This window comes from Cinclus cinclus, chromosome 12 (assembly GCF_963662255.1).
Source record: "Cinclus cinclus chromosome 12, bCinCin1.1, whole genome shotgun sequence".
In the NCBI taxonomy this organism is placed as follows: Eukaryota; Metazoa; Chordata; class Aves; order Passeriformes; family Cinclidae; genus Cinclus; species Cinclus cinclus.
Window position 1 is genome coordinate 11,086,556 of NC_085057.1, and position 10,678 is coordinate 11,097,233.

The window sequence follows — 10,678 nt, forward strand, 5'->3', positions numbered from 1 at the left end:
GTGGAAACAGGGAAAATAAAGCAAAACTTGTGCTTGTTCTTCCCCTGTACTTCACAACAGGGGATGGGAAAGAAACAGGGCTGGTAGCAGCGCTGTGTCCCAGCTGGCAGTGTGCTGTCCCTTAAGGGGAACAAGCAGCTGCAGAGATGAAGAAAGGTTCAAACTGATATTGAAAATCTTGCTGGGACTCTAAACAGAGCAGAATCTCTTCCCTTCTTATTAGACCCTATCCTGGAAGGCGTTTCTTGCTCCCGGTCACTCCTCTCTGTTTATTATAGACCTTCCCCAGCAGGATTTTGGATGAGAGCACGAACTGTGTGTTTTGCCCAGAGAATGGCTGCATGCCTGGGCTATGCAGGAATAGAGTGGGTACCCACCCCTGCTTGGTACAGTCAAAATGTTTCATGGTGTCCCAGAATTAAAAAGGCTAAGTCAGCAAATGAGCTTATATAAAGCTTGTCAGAGGCTCTGAAATAAATTCACATATTCTGGAAAAAGGGAGAGGTTAAATCTTTCCTTGTGCCTAAGGAAGGAGGGGTGGGACAGGGCAGGGACTTTTCCTCTTCTGGAGGGATGAGATGTAAACTGTACAAAAGGCTGTACAGCTTGATAGAAGATTGTGTTAAATTGCATGGTGTGCCACAAGCTTGCTGTGTCACCCAGCCTCTGTCCCAAAAAGCAGGCAGTCAAGGTGATGGGAACAGCCTATTTCTTCCTTCTGACCTAAGAATGGGCACAGATCACCTTTTGTTGCCCTGACAAGAGTCAGCAGGCAAATAAAGAAGGGTTAAACCCTTTTCCTGGTACTAGTGACATCTTGCATTTTCTGACACTGCCAGAACTTAACATCTGACTGTTTATTTGTTTTGCTTATTGTTTACTTTCTTGCTCTGCTGAGTACAGGCAATAGATCACTTTCACCTCTGTAGGTGAACTCAGTTTTGCTGTATTTAAGAGAATAAAACATCTCACCAGCATATTTCAAGTTAATGAGTTGCTGCTTTTTTTCTTTTTTTCAAATGGAGGTTCAAAATAAGTTAAATTTCTCTTGAGATTAGACTTTGTGGTTAGTCTCTTTTTAAATGACCAGTCTTAGGCACCAAATTCTTTCCCTTAGCTATCACCTCATTCCTCTACCTCAGTAGTATTTGTTTGCAGGCATCTTGGAACAAAATGTGACCCTTACACTGAAATGAGAAAGCTGGCTGAATTTCCTGAAGGCAAAAGCTGTTACAGTAACTCACAGGGGGAGACAGCAGAAGGATTTTCAGTTTTGCCAGCCTAAAATACACACTTGCTTTCTGATTTTGCCTAACAGACGTAACTGTGAAATCGAACAATTTTGGGGAAGAACAGAAAAGCACAGATAATGGTAATACCAAGAAAAATTTCTGAACAGCTTTGAAGCAGCTATAAAAAAAGCATTTAGTGCAATTGTAAAGCCTCTTTTACCAGTGCTCTGAACATCATATGAGAATATACACCGTGTAGGGAGGCTGCAGGGAGATCCAATGAGAAATGACAAGCCTTTGACTTTGAAGCTGTCAATGCCTCAGAAGAGAGCCAAGCCAGCTGCACCTATTTGAGGGAGTGTGAAATGGAGATGCAGGGGCTGTGCTGGGTTGAAGTTGGTGCTGCTTTTTAAAGAGAGCTGGTGCTGCCCATCTCTGCCGGCTGTTTACTGCTCCACTGGCAGCACTGACCTGGCTGATGGATGTTGCCACTAATTTTATTTAATTTTCTTGCCTAAGATGTATCTTCTTCTTTCATACTCCCCCTTTGTTGCTCAGTCTGAGATTGATGTATAATGTCAAAATAAATCCAGGGAGCGCCATGAGCTTCTGAGATTTGGGAGCGGGATGTGGCAGGGTCAGGAGATCTGAAAGGCTTTTAGTTACCCACTTGTAGTAAGCCACCTGCATGCGAAGACAGCCAAATTACCAGCAACAAAGTGAAAAATGACAAGAGCATTCATTAAATGCCATGCCTGGGCTAGAATCTGAGTGCACTGAAGTGTTTTTATCTCATCTAATGGGTAAGCGACAGCTCGGTAGTTCCTGCTGCATTTCCTGCTTGGTGGGGGCTGGGGGCTGCATTGATTCTGGGATAAAAAGGACTTTCAGAGCCCTGGGTGGATGTGGTCTAAAAGAAGCCAAAAGCAAGTACTTTGGTCCAAGCCTGTCAGCTTTGCTTTGCCATGCTGGGGAAGGGGTGCACCCAGACTGTTACCTGCCCTGATCATGCTGGGGAAAGTTGCAGTACTGGAAATGCAGATGATGGAAAGAGCGAGCTGGCAAAAAGAAGCTGGCAATTGCACAAACAGGGGACATGTGCCAATGCCAGCCTGGTAAGGGCTGTAAAGGTCAGTATCAATAATATAGAGTACCCTCAGGTGGCTGTTTGATTCATCACAGAGTTCAGCAGGTTATGGCACACTGACACCTTTCTCTAGTTGAAAAACAGCAGGTTCATGCCAGAAAAAAAAAATACCATCAATTTTTCCTTCAGGAGACTCACTCTTCAAACAACAAAAAAATCAATTTATTACAGGGAAATGAAGACTCTGGAGTGTTTTTGATTAACACCTTGAGGAACTTGAGGAATAAGAATACTTGAATTTAAAATCCTGATCACCTTCAGACCTACGTCCTGCTGTCTCAGTGACATGCTGTGTGGGAGAGGCAGAGTACTGGGCACACGGAGCAAGCACTGCAAGCACAAAGACATTTGGTGAGGCAGTGACAGTACAGCTGTTTCCTCAGGCAGAACTTGCAATGTTGGATTTCAGCATCCCCTACCCTCCTAAAATGTGTGATAAGAAAGTTGTTTTGAAACCAAAGAGAAAGGTTCCTGTCCACTGCTGAGGAAAACCTGAAAACATGAGCTGAGTACCTGGTGGGAAGGGACCAATGTAATTTTGGGTCCTTTGCTTTGGAATTATATAATATTTGTGGCCTTGAACCAAGAGCTGTGGGGCTTTTCTGAGGGGCCACATGCTGTAGGCCTGCAGGAGGGGAGTGGAACAGCTGTAGCCCATCCAGCTGGCAAGAGGGGTTGAAGTGCAGGGAGCTGGCACATGTTTCCTCACAACTGCTGTGGTGTTACAGGACCTCTTGAGCTTTATTTCTTGGGCACCTGTCTGACAAAGGCCTTGCTTGTGTCATTTGTTGTAACGTTGTGCCCTGAGGCCACTAAAGATGAGTTCAATTTGAAATTTAATGTAATTGGAGCAGTTGAGCTTTGTAGCTGTAATAATGATTTTGGCAGGATATTCCACATGTTCCTTTGCTGTGCTACCCACCAGAACTGCTCCAAGAGCTACAATCCCAAAAACTGCTGCAATACAGATTTTTCCCCTTTTTTAACAGACACAGCAGTTTGCACAGAAGGGCATGAGAAAGGGGACATCAGCTGAATTAATATCAGTGTGACAGTCTTGGATATGGTGGTGGCACACCATGGAATGTTTTTCCCAAGAGGCGTCAAAGAAGCTGTCCCTGCTAGGGCAGAGGCTCAGATATGGACCCAGCTTCAGAAAATCAATGCAACACCCCAAGCCTCAGGATGCAGTGTGTGATAAAGGAACCAACAAGAAGAGATGCACTGCTGAATCTCATACTAAGCAGCAATGAGAGGCATGTTGGGGCTGCGAAGGTCAAAGGCAGCCTTGGCTGCAGTGACCATGAGATGGTGGAGTTCAGCATCCCAGCACAAAACTGGGAAGAGCTGCATATCTTTATCTGGCTGGTAAGCCAGAAATTCTAGCTTCTATCCAGAGGGACCTTGACAGGCTGGAGAAGTGGGCTGACAGGAACCTCCTGCAGTTCAACAAGGCTTTCTAAGGGCTGCACCTGGGGAGGAACAATCTCATGCACGAGTATATGCTGGGGACACCCAGCTCGGAACCAGCTTGGCAGGAAAGGACCTGGAGGTTGTGGCAACACCAAACAAAATATGAGCCAGTGATGTGCCTTTACCACAAAGGTACTGATGGTGTCCATTCCTTCAATTTCCTTCCAGCGGTGCCCAGTGAGGCAATGGGCACAAAGCAAAACACTGGAGGTTCCTTCTGAACAGCAGGAAACACATTTTTACTGTGAAGATGAGCAGTGGTACAGGTTGACCAGAGAGGGTGTGGGATCACCAGCCTCGGGGATACTCAAAAGCCATCTGGTCATGGTCCTAGGAGACTGGCTGTAGGTGACCCACCTGAACGGGGGCTTGGACCGGATGGCTTCCAGAGGTGAGGAAATGAGTTTGCCCAGAGGGAGAAGTTTTTCCAGATGATGAAGTGAGGTGGGATCTGAGGGGTGAGGGAGAAGCGGTGGCTCCGTAAGCGGTGGCTCCGTATGCGGTGGACAGCTAAAGAAAGGTCAGCAGGCGGATGCGGAGGGTCTCTGGTCTGGGAGCCGTCGCTGCCGGCCCCGGTGTTGCGGCTGACAGGGAGCTGCTCTCCCGGGAGCTCTGCCCCTGCCGCCGGCGGGGCCCGGCGCATCCCTGCTGCCCGCGGCGGGGGCTGATCACCCGCGCCCGGCGCAAGCAGCCGCGCCGCCGGCACTCGTTGTGGGCACCGGGGGCGGCGTGCGGGACCTGCGGCCGGGGGGCGCCGGCGGCTCCGCAGCCAGAAATTCGGAGCGGACCAAGGGCCGCGCTCCGCCCTTGCCCCGCCGCTCCGTCCGCGCAGCCGGCGGGCAGTGCGGACCCCCCCTGCCGGTTCCCCGCCCCCGGAGCGGCGGCAGCGGCGGCGGGAGGAGGCGGCGCCGGGCGGCGGGATGCGGTGCGGGGCCGGGCGGCGGGCGGGCGCGGCGGAGAGGGGCAGAGCCCGGCGGGCGGCGGGGCGGCCCCGCTCCCCGTGAAGAGGCGGTGCGGCAGGGCAGCGGCCGCCGCCGCCATGCAGCCCTTGCACCGGGCCCCGGCGTCGCTGCTGCTGCTGCTTCTGGCCGCCGGTGAGTGAGGCTGGTGCGGCGGGAGTCGCTGCCATCCCTACGGGCTGGGGGGCGGGTGGGTGTCGATCCCCTCCGCGGGCACCGGGACCCCCGGCGGGAGGCGGGTCTGCTCATCCTCCATCCCGGGAAACAGCGGCGCACCGAGGCTCCAATGCCCCGGAGCGCCGGGACCTCCTGCGGCAGGCAGGTCTCCATCACCCCACTGTTCCCCGCAGGGCACCGCTGATGCCGGGTACCGGGACTTGCGTGTCCCACTCCGGAGCTCTCTGTGTGTGCCGGGCACTGCCGCTCGCTCGGGTATCAGAGCCCTCTGGGCCAGCCGGTGTCTGCCCCGGGACCTCCGGGGGGTGACAGGGGTCCCCCGCATTCCCGGCACGGGGAGCTGGATGCACGTGGGTCGCTGTCCCGGCTCTCCTGCCCCGGAGATGGGACAGCCGGCTCGGGACCCGCGGGGGCGCCGCTCGCCGTGGGGCACCGGCAGCGGGGACAGGGTGGTGGCAGCGGGACCCGGCCGGGGCAGCCTCGGCTGCGGCAGCGCTGCCCCACACCGCCCGCTTGGCGAGCGATGGCTTCGTCTGGCGTCGTGGTGATTTTGCGAACTACCCAGAAACTGATACAAAGAACGGGCCACCACGAATTGCTCCGCGATTCCCCAGGACCCTTCTCTTGAAATTTGGAGGAGAGGTGGGGTGCCAGGGAAAGGCAATTAAGTACAGGAATAATTATCCTCGGAACAGTTATGAAGGCTCTTCTTCTATTTTTAAAGAGTCTGGGGAAATTTCCCAAAAAAAGGATGCCCCAAAGACCCATGAGGCTGAGATTGTTCTCTTCCTCCCTAATCCATCCCTTTGTATAGAAATCTGGTTAGTGTGGAACAGGAGTTGTGAACGGGGACATTTGAAGTGTGGGGGAGTCTTTGTCTTGAGTCATTCTGACAGGGAGGGAAGGGCTGACTTACCAACCAGTCACTGTCTTCCAGCACGACCAAGCTGTGATACAGTGACATCCAGTCCCCTGGCACATCTCTCTTATTATCCCAATCTCCTGAAAATGTTCATGGGGGAATGTGTCATCTGTAGAGCCGCTCTGTCCATGGGCTGTGAGCCTCTGTCCTCTGGGGCTCCCTAAAGAGAAGAGATAAAGCCTTTCAGGTTTGCAAACAATAGTGAGCTTAAAGAGCAAAATGGATCTGAAAACCTGTTGGGGTTTTGTGCCAATACTGTCTGGCACAGAAGCTATAAGTCTTCCCAGAGCTGAGGAGGGAGCCAGTTCTGTGGCTTCCCCCAGGCAGGTTGTCCACACTAAGGGAAAACCTCAGGCACAGCTGGCAAAGGTTCTTCAGGTGCATATCAGCAGGAAACCCCTGTCCCCAAATTCAGCCAAACCTCTGCCTCCGCCAGAGAAGGGGGGGAGCTGCCACAATCCCACCCTGCCAATCTGCCAGCAAGGGGTGACCCCATTCCCATAGCTTGAAAGCTGTGTTTGCTCTGCACAGGAAGGAGATTGACCTCATGGTGGTTTTAAAGTGTGGCAGCCAAAAAGACCACCAGTGGTACTGCTGTGCTGAGAGGAGGATATGCTTCCTATTCTGCTGAGGCTGCTAGAAACTTTCTAGTACTGCTGTCCAGCTGGTGGTGATATGGAGGATTTCGGTTCTTGGCTTTCCCTGTGATTCTCTCTGCTGTCCTAGCATGGAGAGGCATAGAGGTGGGAGGTGAGGAGCAGCTTCCAGGGACAGCTCAGTTCCTAATCTAGTTAAATTTGTAATCCTGGTGGGCTGTGGCAGCACTGTGGGGCTGGACTCGGTTGGCCAGGTGTCCCCAGACAAGTGGTCTCCTACTGAGATGGGAGGTCAGAAGTGGAGTTGCAGATTGCTGAGAATTTGTACATCAAGCACTGTTCTGGGTAGTAGCTTTGCTCAGTGGTTCAGGATCAGTTCCAGTCTGAAATAATTCAGTGCACTCTGGCCTCACTTCTCCAGTCCCACGGGACAGGAACAGTTAATACCTGAAGGAGAACTGGATTAACTGTGTGCAGTTCCCCACATGTTTCCCTGGGCTGGGATCCTCCATAGACCTGCAGGACATGCTGAAATGGGATATGTACCTCATCAGGGTCCCATCAGACTGCTGGGCAGCACAAGTCTGTTGGCAGAGTGTGGAAACATCTCTCCAGGCTCTAGGGTATCTGAGGGGTAACTGGCCCCTTTGATTTTGCAAGTAGAAAAATGATGCAGAGGGAGAAGGATAGAATTGGTCTCCTTCCTCTTTTTGTCTCCCCAGGTGGTTGTCTGCATGTGGGCTGTTTAAGGGCTTTTCTTTTTTTTTTCTTTCTTTCTGCCTGCTTAGAATATGTCTTGTTAGCATTGTGTGAACAAGCCAGAGATGAGGGAGTATAGATCAGGATGAATGAAAATTCCCTTTAGTCAGTTTTTCCTTGGCTGCCTCACTGCCATAAGGAAATGTTCATTTAATTACAGGCATCAGGGGTAGAAATAACCACATTAAGCCCTCAAGGGGAAACTGCCAGCGACGAGCCGCAGATCAGAGTGCACAGAAGTTTTTCCACTCATTCTGCATGGGGAGAAGCTGTGGCATTTTGTGGGTACCTGGGCGAGCAGCAGCACTGACAGCCCTGCTGAGGGGCTGGAGGAAGGTGCATCAGGGCTCACAGCTGGTGCTTGGGTGAACTGGCTCCTTGTTCTTGCTAGCTGTTTGTTGAAACCAGGGCATTACTGAAACACGTAATCCCAAAAGAATGGAGAGAGCCTATTTGTCAGCCACACGAGCACAGCCTGCACCGAGGCCAAGAAAGCGTGTGTTGGTTTGTTCAGAGGGCCAGGGATGCTGGCAAGGAAGGTACATCCTGCTGGGGCTCAGATCAGTCCCTGACTTCCCCTGTGCCTGGTAAAGCCCTGTTGTAGTTACCAGGCTTTGGATGTACATTCTTGGTTGGGGTCAATTTGTAAGTGCTGGGAAACCAGTTTTGCAGCCCTCTCTCTATACCAACTGCAAATGTGGCTCTTCTTGTCCTGCCTGGTATTGTAAAGGTAGTCAGAACCCATACATGTGCCCTGGGACCACCAAACCTTTGCATGAGCTTTTTTTTTTTTTTTTTTTTTTTTTTCCTAGAATACATGAGGTTATTTGGAAAGTGGAGCCTCTTGGGGGTGCAGTGTGTGGCAGGGTGATTGCCATTACTCTGCTGCAGTGGCTGGAGTGGAGCATAACCATTTTGTGCTCATTGTTGTACTGGGGGATTTAAAGACCTTTTGGGGTGTAAAAGGTTTCAGTTACATTTTGACAGGCGATGGCTCTCAAGGGAAGTACCTCAGGCACCTGAGGTATTGCTTGCTCTGCCTGATCAGGGAGGCTTTGCAGAAGAAGCAAGTGTGAGCCTTTATTTGGTGTGCTGGAAATCAGAGTGAGCACTGTGGGGTACATAGTCCAGGCTGGGACAGAGTGAGAAGAAGAAGCACAGGCCTGACAAGACAGATGAAATGCTTTGGGCTGGTGAGAGGGCAAAGAAGTCTGTGGGCTGTGCTTTTTCTCTTAGATCAGTGGCTTTCATCCCGTGGTCTGTTAACCCCTGGGGGCCTGTTTTGAAGAGGTCTATGAAAGATAACTGAGGAAAGAAAATTCACTTCTACTGTGTAGAACTGTCTGCCCAATGCTGTTTTCCCGGGGCTGCATGTCCCCTGGCCCCGAGCTGGGAGCTGCCATTGTTGATAGCAAGAATCGTGGAGGAGAGCAGACGTTGCGGCAGCAGAGGAGGGAGGTGTGAAGGCTATGAGACAATCTGGGGAGGGAGTGAAGGCAAACAGTCTGGGAGACTGAAACCAAGTGAGATTGTGACTCCCAGCATAAATGGTTGAGCAGAGGGGGGAGGACAGGCAGGCAGGCATGTCAAAGTGTCTGTGACCTGCTTGTGTGGAGTCTCTTGTGTGCAAATGGGTGGAGGAGGTGTCTAAAGCAGTCCAGATGTTACAGATCCTGAGGACAGGATGCCTGACACGTCTTGGCTCTGGGATGAAGATGCCCAGAATCCCTGACACCGGGCCCCAGTGCTGAAAATGGGCACATCTGCAATTATCTGCAAAAGCAGGGGCATACCCTGGCAGTGCCTTGCTGTTTCCCATGGATATACCTGGGCCTGCATGCTGTGGATGTTCTCTGCTGAAATACCAAGGGAGCAGATGTTGGCAGTTCTTTGTGAGGCAGTGCCCACCCAGTAGGTGCAGACATGCACTCCCTGCAGCTCGGTGTTGGAGCTCTCATTATGCTTGCTGTAAGGAGCTGTAAAAGCTTAAAGATGCTGGTGCAACATCCCTCTGAAGAGCTGTCCCATTGCAAGGGCTTCTTCCATTGTGCCTTGTTGCTCTTGTTGGTGTAGGCTGGTAAGTAAGTGCTCCTTGCAGACCAAGTGCTTTTCCTATTGCTTTCTAAAATATGCTGGAGACACAGGAAGGTGGATGGTTTTAGAGGGACACTCAGTAAGGGACCTGGTTGCTGGCAGTACCAAAGGAGGATGGCAGTGTGATTTTGTTTTCTGAAGCCCTAATTAGAAATGATCTCTGAGATTAGGGCCAGCCATGGCTGGATGTGTAAGTAGTCAAGTGCACTGTGGGAGAGCAGCAATAAGGCTGTGTGGGAGCTGGAATGGGAGAGTTCTCTTTGGTGGTGTGACCGAGAACAGGTATGGTGTGTAACTCTGAATGAGCACCAGAAGAACTTGATTTGATACACAGTCATCCCATGTGCTTCCCTGTGCAAGCTGTTGAGGGTTTGTAGTGCAGAGGCTCCAGGTGACTGTGGGAATCAGCTTGGACATCTCTCAGTCAAACAACATTTCCATCTCTTCCTCCACTGGCCATAGTGGGGATCTTTTTTTGTTATTTAAATTGCCCTGCATTTTGTTATGTTCTGGAAGTAGTTTGTGCCACTGGGCCTCTATCGTCTCTGCCCTTGGGTCTTGCTCCCCAGCCTTTCCAGGCACAGTGGTCTGGGGGAGGGAATATCCCTGACAGATGCTTCCCTCATCTGGTCATTGTGTTTCTGTCCTAACTGATTATCAGTAAATGACCCATTCCTGACCCAGCTCTCCTAGGAAATAATCATTGGGTAGCTCCTGGGTGTGGGGTGGGCTTGAAAGCAAGGTCAGCGGTAGCAGGGCCAGATGGACGTTCTTGTGGCCGCTTTGTTGGCAATACCACCATGCTCTGACCTCCCTCCCTGGTACCCAAGTAGGCTTGCAAGTGGGCTTGGGTGGGCCGTGCAGGCTCTGCTGGCTGGTGGTGACAGACAGGTAAGTCTGAGTGTGCTGCAGACAAATGTTCTTCTCTTCAGCCTGCTGATCCTGCCTCCATGGCACCGTGGTGTAGCCACAACACTCAGGAAGGAGAGGTAAAACCAACCTTCTGTTGGGTAAAGTGAAGAGTACGCCAGCCCTTTTACAGATCAAGCTGATGTGATGACATCTTAAGGGATGATTGTATGTTTCCTTGGAGAGAAATTGAGGTTTGCTTGTTACTAATTAAAAAGGAAAAAAAATTTAAAGGCTGTTTGACATAGTCACAGCCAGATTCCATTTCATCTCCCCAAATCCCTCTTCTCATTTCATCTGGACACAAAAATGACTTATTTCCTCTTTCATTTCTAGTCCTGTTCAATAGGCCAGTTGGGAGCTTTTAAATAGCTGCCCTGTCCCATGGAGAGGCGACTTGCTTTGTGGCA